Source organism: Porites lutea, chromosome 4, assembly GCF_958299795.1.
Source record: "Porites lutea chromosome 4, jaPorLute2.1, whole genome shotgun sequence".
NCBI lineage: Eukaryota > Metazoa > Cnidaria > Anthozoa > Scleractinia > Poritidae > Porites > Porites lutea.
In genome coordinates, this window is record NC_133204.1 from 16,145,781 (window position 1) to 16,155,237 (window position 9,457).

The window sequence follows — 9,457 nt, forward strand, 5'->3', positions numbered from 1 at the left end:
CTCTGCGAATATTCTTTTATCTTGGATGGTGAAACATGTTAAGTCAATCAATAAATGAGTTTATTTATTTTATATACTGCAATAATAATTGTTTTGTTACAGTTTTTTTGCGTTACCAGAGACCCATTACTTATTCATTATGTTTTACAGCCGAGTATGGTAAGCTAAGCTAATAGTCCACCTAATAGTCAACTTGAAAAGACGATGTGTTCTGCATGGAACGATGGCCTTCGTAGGCTTTTCATGTAGCTAGGAAAAGGCTAGGTGTCTGCTTAATGAAGGTGTCTATCTACAGGATCCTTTGTCCATCAGCATAGGTTAATCTATATACCTGACTATGGCTGTAGGGAGTGACAACAACACGGCACCACCACCAACCACTAACATCATAATAAGTTTTACTTTTTTGCTTTGTTTTATTTTTATTTTATTTATTTATTAATAATATAATATAACATGTACACTACCACATCTCCATCAATAAAGAACTACTAAAAATACACAAAATACACTACCTATATGTAATACTAGCTGTTATTTAAAAAAATTGGAAAGGAAGGATAAGTGCATATATTATGACATTCGTAATATACTGCTTAGCTACGACTAATATGTGATTTATAAACAAGTAATCTTCTTTCCTTTGCCAAAATTCAAAATGGTATATCGCTGTCTGAAAGGTCCGTAACATCATAATAACGATGATAATAATAATAATTATTATTATAATAACAATAATAGTTGACGCCTATATAGCGCAGTTTCCATAAAAATGCTCGATTGGGCTACACAGAAGTTCTAAAAACAATAAAAATAATTCAAAATATGTAAGTATATACAAGTAAAAATTAAGAACCTAGCAATGAATGCGCTTCACAGAAGTTCTAAAAATAGTAAAAATAATTCTTAAGATAAGTATATACAAATAAAAAGAAGAACCTAATTATTAAAAACTTGGGAAAATAAAAACGTTTTCAAGTTGATGGATTCATGGTCGTAATCGTATGTTACGTGGTAGGCTGTTCCACAACTTTGGGGCATTAAACTTAAAAGCGCGATCCTAAAGGGTCTTTGATGATTTCATAAATGATTTTGAGTAAATTTTGATTTGACTAAATACTAGGTTTTATAGATTGTGCAAAATCCCTTTGTTTGTTTTATCCACAGAGTTCCGAACGATACCCGTTAATGGTATCTAAAAATGGAAGAAGTTATAGAGAACAAGTTTTGGTTGACACTGAGAAGAAGACTGAGAAATTCTGCCTGGGAAATGATATGGACAGGTGTATAATCTACGACTTTTTAAAGGTATGTAACACAAATGATAACTAAACCTAATAGTTTCATGTTGTGATTGCCGTTAGGTTAAATGTGAATTTTTTCAGACTTCTTTTTCCCTGTTCCTTGACCGGGAATTTATGTCAAAGGTCTCGCCATTATTTATATCCCTTCACCACTGCACATATAAGAGTTGTTCATAATTATATTTTTGAACGTATTCTTTTTAACTAAAACCTCTTCAAAGGAAATGTTTTAGTTTTCTACTTAATTTTACTCTGATCAGCCAACAGATGATTTACATTCGTGATGTTATTATTTGCAGAGCTTGACACTGATCAAAACACCACAAGCCTGCTACTTGAGCAAATCAGTTCCCAAAAACATTCCCAAACCAGGCGAGCTGCAACAGCTTCTAAAACTGGTAAGTGTCGATTATGTAAAAATCTCTCAACATGTTTCGATAGCAATACTTAATTTTAGGTCACCTACCATTTGTCATTCATGTGCAACTCGCCTAAGACCTGTTAGCTGGTAAAACAACTATTAATAGTTCTTTCAATTTTTAACGGTTGGCAAAGTTGAAAAACACAAAGAACTTGAAATGTTTGCATACCATTGACTGGTATTCGTGATTATTTTTGAGTGGTAAACTTCCTCTTTTATCATTTAAATAGATGAGTCGCAACTCCGCTGTGACATTAACACCACAGTCTACGGAGACCTTAAGGGAAGTCAGGAACCTTACAGCTCAAGAATATTCAGGCCTGAGTGATGAGATGCAGGATCTGTGTGAAAATCTGCCAGTTCGCCTGGTTCGTAAGGAAGTGGTAAACCAGAGTGATATGGACCAAACAGACAGTGATCCAATCCAGTTGCCTTCAAAACGTAAGTAAAACACACACCGCTGAAATCATGCCGGGCAAAGAAATATGCCGCAGAATATACGGGATCTATATCTTGTAGATCTGATCAGCAAAATATACCAAGTAAACTCTTTGAGATCTGCAAAGCTGACTGAGCTACGTAAAAAATAATTTTGCAAGACATAAACACGACATCGTAACCATTGACAATATTGACCAGTAATAGCGAAACAGCTGTTAACGGCTAAAACACCACTCTGTTTTTGGGTTCTACCGGTGTCGTGTTTCAGTGTCGATCAAAGAATATGCTTTGTTACTTCTCTTTTTTGGATAGTATATATTATCTTCCCTTATCTTATGATGGTGATTTAGAGTCCCATTTACCTGTTTACGTGACCAAGATTTTCCTTTTATATGTCTTTTACTATTCATTATTTCTACAGAAAAACTATTGGTTCCATGACAGTTTCTTTTGTAATTATTATTTTGGATAGTTTTGATCTGCTCATTACCTAATTTGAGGAATTGTAGACTTGAATATGACGTCTGCCTTTTGCCGTATACGCGTTTCTAAATCTCTCTATTTTTCTTAACTCAGATAAAACCTCTCTATAGTTAGAACTTCCTTTTTCCAGTTTAAAAGTCTACTGGGAATGCAGCTATAATTTTCAAAAATGAACTATAATCACTGACTTAGACTGCGAGCAGTCTCTTATTTTTCTTTTGAGACGCGGTAAAATGCGAGCACGAGCAACGAGGGCACGTGCGAGGGGTGAGCGGCGAAGCCCGAGCGAAGAAAAACCTTTTTTCCTCTCCCGCCCCAATCTCTCCTCCTCTTTTGCCATTAATTTGGATAAGTTTACCTTTTCGCTCGCCGCGCGTGGCTCTGAGGAAAGAAGGACGACCGCTCGCGGACTATCACTGACTGTAAATTGCTTTTACTTTTAGGTGCTAAAAGAGGGTGTCAAACACGTTGCGGTCTCACCTGCCGACTCCAATGTAGCGGCTGGAGTTGCCAAAGAGTTTGCGGTTTTGGGTGCCGTTTAGATTGTAGCTGGGGATAAGTCGTGCTTCCCCTACACTCACCCACCAAGTGGTGATATAATATGAAGAATTTTTGGCATATTTAGTTACCTTCTAAATAGCTTAAGCGCTGATGAAAACAATGTGAATGGATAAACTGGTTTAAAGTCAGGCGTTCAAATTAGCTGTAAACATTTTAATGTAAGCCACTTAAAAGAAAAGGAAATAAAACCACTTGGTCTGCAACAAACTCACGCTTGACGCCTGTATGTATTCCAATTGAAAATCTTAGTAATGGACTGCACGCCCAGTTATAAATCCTCTTCTGTTCGGTAGTCTACGCAACATCCGGGCACTTAAATAAGGGGACTGTTAACTGTTCACCCAGTTTAACCCAAGGCGTTGCGTGTTTCGACAAAGACTGTTTTGCCAATTCAGCGCCGTAAATTTTGAAGCCTCTTTTTAAATTTTTCATTTCTGTATTTCCTTCACAATCTGTTTAATGCAACAAAAGCCTCAGTTTTAGAGGTCTAAATTTCGGATAAGGGTAAAGAAGACTCGGGCGACGGAATTTACAATCGAGAATTTCGCATACAATAGGCCCTTTGTAGCTAGCCATTCACGTGGTACAAAACCGCCACGCGGGAGAACAAAATTCGCACTGGGACAAGACAAACAAAAGACATACATAATTTTAAATGGTAATTTTCTTTGTTTGTCTTGTACCAGTGCGACCTTTGCTCTCCAGCACGGCGGTTTTGTACACGTGAGTGGCTAGCTGCAAAGGGCCTATCCAGCGAAGCTGGCGGTTTGTCCCGTTTGTTTTCTGTTGTTTGGCATGGCGAGAGGCATCCTCGGAGACCCAGGGGCAGAAAGGAGGGGCGAGGGAAAGTCTAAACGGGCGGGAAAATATGGCACAAAAGAAAAGTAAAGAACGACGAGAAGAGCCCCTGGGGACAATATCTTACCAGACCAGTTCCAAATAGTCGCCGCCGTTCTGCCTTCTGATTGGGCAGAAAAACACAAAAGTTTTCTGTCACCAATATGAATCCAGAACGGCGGCGACCGTTTGGAACTGGTCTGGTAAGACATTGTCCCCAGAAGCTCTACTCGCCGTTCTTTTCTTTTCTTCGTGCCATGTTTTTCCGCTCCCTTAAACTTTCCCTCGCCCCCACTATCTGCCCCTGGGTCTCCGAGGATGGGCGAGAGGCCAAATGATCGGTGAAGAGAAAAAGCAAAGCGTTAGAACAAGGCAAGTTACTTTCAAGGGCAAGGTTTGGGACTTTGCTTCCTACAGTTAGCTTACAGTTGTTCTCAATATGGTCCAATATGGTCCAATATGGTCCAGAGTTTTTGTTTTTGTTTGCATCTGTATCTTGCTAAGCTTTTATCTGCATTAAATTTGTGCATGATCTTGTTATGCTAATCTTCAAAGTTCTGTGTCCTCTTCCAATCAGCAAGCACGATTGATTGGAGTTCGTTAAACTTTGAAAGTTCCCAGCTCGCTGTGACGGGGAAGTTTATTATTATATGAACCATAGGGTTTCCATTAATGTAAAGGTCAATTATAGGCCACTTCCAAATTCCAAAAAGCCTCACTTTCAACATGAGGCCAAGTGCACAACCTTTCTTGTGAAAATGAGTTTTATTTGCATGAGAATTAAGAACCATTTCCATATCAAAGGCTGAGCACTTAACCTCGTTTTGATACAAAGGCCCGGGAGACCTCGGAAGTGGCTCATTATTGCGCATGGACAGATAAATCGCTTGAACCAAAAAAGAAGTTAAGTTCGTGTGATCAGCTCTATGACCCAGGCTAAATCAGGGGCACCTAACGACGGTTTCCTCAAATACATTGAAAACACTTTTTTAGCTATCCATAAGGTACTTTTAGCTCTATAGAAATGCATTTTTAGCGGCGCTGTAAAATTTGTATCTGTTCGGCCATTCCAGGGGAACTTGAGTCTTTTCGAAATCACTAGGAATTCAGTATTATTTTCTCGAAAATTTTAGATGCAATTTAACGTATTACAAAGGAGATCCCGATTTGTTTAATCACGAGTGTGATTACAGCCCGAGGCCCGGGGATTACAGACCGAATTGGACGACACGAAGTCCTGTTATCAATTAATCGTAACCGTTACAATTTCCGAGAAAATAAATGCTTTCTTATTTGGTTAAAGAGCATTTAAATACCAAATGTCCACCATTAGGGAAAATATCACTGGCGGAGACAATGTCTGAATGTTACAAATTCGTCCATTTTCGAAAATCCCCAGTTTGGTAGAGTAATTGGTTGTTGCCATGGTTATTGTGATAACTTCTGTGATTGGTGGATTAAGCTGACTGGCTAATCAAAACTGATTGGCTAATCAAAACTGTCCGATTACAGGCAACTGTCCGATAACAACCCTTCGCACTGATTAGTGAAAATTAAAGCGGTTAATGCACCAATCAAATAAAAGAAATTGTAATGGTTATGATTAAGCCTAAAATTTCGGAGGAGTAAACAACAGGATAATTGTCTTGCATTAAACTACGTCAGTCACGGATGAGACAAATAGCGAAAGTCTCGAGCGAATCTTCAACTCATATTGCGGTATAACAAAATGTGTTATCGATCGTTTGATCTGTTTACATTTTTTTAAAAGTGTATTCCGTTAAATCAACATGTGAGTAATCAAAATAAGAAGAAACGAAAGGAAAACAAATTGAAACATAACCTTTTTTATCTTGCGGCAAAATGCAGTTAGGTGTCGACCATAATTTTAAAAAAAAGATTATCATCTATTTATGGTCTCAGCGCAAGCTTAGCTGGTTTAATGGCTTAATTTCTTTTATCATAAGCTGTTGGCTGTCTGTTCTAGTAAACTTCTCGTTTTCGTGTGACACAGATTTTATGGCAGCCTAGTGAAGAATCTAGTTTCAAGTAACACAGACGCTAACCCTTACTATAGTACTCCGATACAAATCCTTTGTTTTGACATACTCATTTCGAGGAGCTCATAGATAGCAAGTAGACAAAACCAAAAAGATAAAAATCATCACCAACACCAAAGACAAGTTTTTCTTTTGCCAAAAACGGCTTGGTACAAATCGCCAAAAACTTTCAAATTTTCATTAAAAAGCATGTAGGGTTTTATTGAAACAATAAGAATTAGAAGATTCACTCAGTGATTTCTTCTGAAGCTTTGATAGTTGTCTGAGAGCTTTGCTGCTAGTCAACTGTTGGACCCATAGAAATCTCGATCGAGCTAGCTTTTCAATTACTAAATAAGGCAATTTCTATATTGTCATTCAATTAATTTCTTTGAAATAATGACGTTTCGGAGGAGCACCAAAACATCCTAAAATAAAACAAAAAAATATTAAAATAACGAAAATACAACACGAGTAAAGTATGGTAAATGTTCAAATTAACAACCCCTTTCAAATAAGTGTTCCCCTTTCTAAACCTTCCCAAAGAAAGAGAAAAGTCACTGAATACACTGTTTAGAGTAGCATAGAAGGATTTTTCAAAATACGAGAACTTAAAGCACCTTAGAGGAAACGTACAGGACTTTTGAGTTGATTCTCACAGCTACGTTCTAGTTCGCTGCGTGCACTTGTATGGAAAAAACAACTGTTGACACCCACTCACGATTGAGTGGTTCTTGTAAATTTTGCAGTTTTAAACTGTCGTTAAATCTTTCCCTTGCGAATTTTTAGGGCTCAAATTAACTTTAAAGAAATATTTCACGACAGTTTGAAAACTTCGAAATTTGCAAGGATTTGTGTTGAAAACCGGTGGACCGTGACTGAGGGAAGAGCTATATTTCCCATACCAATCATTCTTATTTGGGGTGATGGGCAAAATATTCCTTGCGGCGTCAGTTTAAATTGCTTTTAATTTTTTTGTTATGATTCATGCTGTACAAAAACTGAATTTGAGGTTGAACACTTTGCAACAAAGACATTGATGGGAATGAGTAAGCTAAGCAATCAAAAACTGCAGAATTGCTAAGGGGGAAAAAGCAAATATAATATACAGTATATTCTTTAATTAAGCTTTGATCTTGGTCTTCCGTCTTATGATCCCTTGTAAGTAATTTCTGAGAGCCCAGTGCAAGACCAAACAATTCATCACTCTTAGCAGGGGCGGATCTTGGATTTTTTTTGGAGGGGGTGCACTCGTCTCTTGCTCTACTTCAACACCAATGAACCACATAGGGTTTTTTTTGTGCAGAATACCAGTTGTATTAGAAAACCGCAGGTCATCTCGGGGGGGGGGGGGGGGGGGTGCGCACCCCCTGCACCCTCCCCCTAGATCCGCCCCTGCTTAGGGCTTATTAAAAACAGCTAAATAGGATATTTTGCCTTGCGTCGTAGACGCTCTAAACCTTCTGTATACAAAATGGTTTAGACGAGTGCGTGGGCCGGTTGCAACGCAGGCTAAGGATATTATGCCTGGTTACTTTGAAAACGTAAGGTTGTTTGCGTTCGTGAGAAACTGACCTTTCTTATATCATGTAACCGAACTCTGATGCTGTGTTTTGGACGTTGTTACTGCTTTAGCTAGATTAATTTCTTGGCTATTTCCGTCCACGGAAATAGATCACCGTATATTCATTTCTGATCTGATCCATAACCTGTTCGTTCGTTTCCTGGGGCCAACCTGACAGCATACATTTACTATCTCCGATAGTTGACCACATCCTGGAGCTGATGGTAGAGCGCGTCTTTCTCTATTGCGCCACTAATGCTTGTAGGGGCGTAGCTCTGCACTATGGTTCACTTGCAATGATAGGTTGCAAATCTGCTGTTCCCCAATTTTCGATCTCATCTCTTCTACCAAACCACATGATTTTTTTTTGGTATATCGTCCTCTCTTATTGACCTGTCCAATGCTTTTCACCCCCGGCTAAGGGACTGGTAAAAAGTATAGGGGTAGGGGTGGGCCGGGGCATTTGGAAATGTGGTGAATGAAAAACATATGCCCCACACCCTACTTTTGCCACACAACTGACTGACCCATCCCTAATTATGGTTGATAATATCATGACCTACCCCACCTCCCAGTAAAAATGAATATTACCATACCCAAAAATAAAGGAAAATAAAATTAAAACTAGGAGTTTCAATCTGAATGTAAGTGCTGTCGTCAAAGCTGGAAGAAAATACAGAGAATACAGTTTGCAAATAAATGAAGTGAAGAAAATGAAAATGACCCGTGAGATTAAGGGTGGGTAAGCCTAAAAGAAAAATATTTTATTTCCGTGTATTTGTGATCAATAAAAGAGGCCCTTCGAGTAAATTTCCAGAGTGCAAGCAGATGATTTTTTGAGGTCTCAGTAATTGCTTGTCTATATTTTTTAGATATCTTTATTTGCCCATGGAAATAGTTTCATCAATGTCACGAACGGTTAAGTAATGAATCCCAAGAAAGACAAGATATTTTTATGTGTTTGGCTGCTCTCCTATGTCAATATTTGTTTTTCCGATTCGCGATTGGAGGTGCAAAGATATCGACGGATGGATATTAACGGGTTTCGAATCGACAGTACCCTACTCTTGGCAGCGCGATAGTCTAAAAGTTTCACAATTGATAAACATTTTAAATCCATATGCCGGATGGGTCCAAGCTTTTCTTTCGCATCAACAGACAAATGTGACTCATGGTCAAATTATCAGCTGAATAAGATATTTACCTCAACGTATGGGCAAAGAGTACTTTAATTAATTATTTGGGCGTCGCCCAAATAGAGTAATCAAGTTCGCTTGTTTTGATTAAAAGTTGCAATAGGCACGCAAAAAGTAACCTAAACAAGCCAAGTAAACACGCCAAGTGACACGAATGTCTGCCGCGCCCTGAGTGGGTTTGTGCCTCCCGGGACTCCAAATTCAGCTAAATACATATAAATCTTTCGTCTCCCTCGAGATTCATCACTAAAACGCTCTGGATCGAGACCTTGATGAATTCTTCCACAAGCAAATGAAGACATCTAGAAAATAAATATAGCAACAAATTTAAACTAAACACTCACCTCGTTTATAATCTGCTTACACTCTGGTAATTTACTAGACATCTCAGTCTCAATCTCGTCCACGTGCGTTTTGGGTGATGTCATTACACAGGAGTGAATACCCCGGATAATAAGAAAACAATCGACTGCTCATGCTTCGGTTCTTACATCCGGACAAATTATGGCTTTTTCCCGCTATTGCATAGCCTGGTCCAGGCGTTCAGATAGTGGGGAGCGGTGCGAAGTAACAAGGAGCGCGAAAAAATAAAAGCACCTCTCTCTCCCCAG

General features: G+C 38.6%; 1 long non-coding RNA gene across 1 annotated transcript in view; it reads left to right on the forward strand.

The window, feature by feature from the left end:
- The window catches only part of LOC140932679 (uncharacterized), a 3,881-nt gene extending 464 nt beyond the window's left edge, over window positions 1–3,417 (forward strand). The window contains exons 2-4 of the long non-coding RNA XR_012164984.1: window positions 1,168–1,702; window positions 1,956–2,166; window positions 3,093–3,417. This is a non-coding gene — a long non-coding RNA (uncharacterized lncRNA). The remainder of the gene's footprint in view (window positions 1–1,167; window positions 1,703–1,955; window positions 2,167–3,092) is intronic.
- Window positions 3,418–9,457: the final 6,040 nt, after the last annotated feature.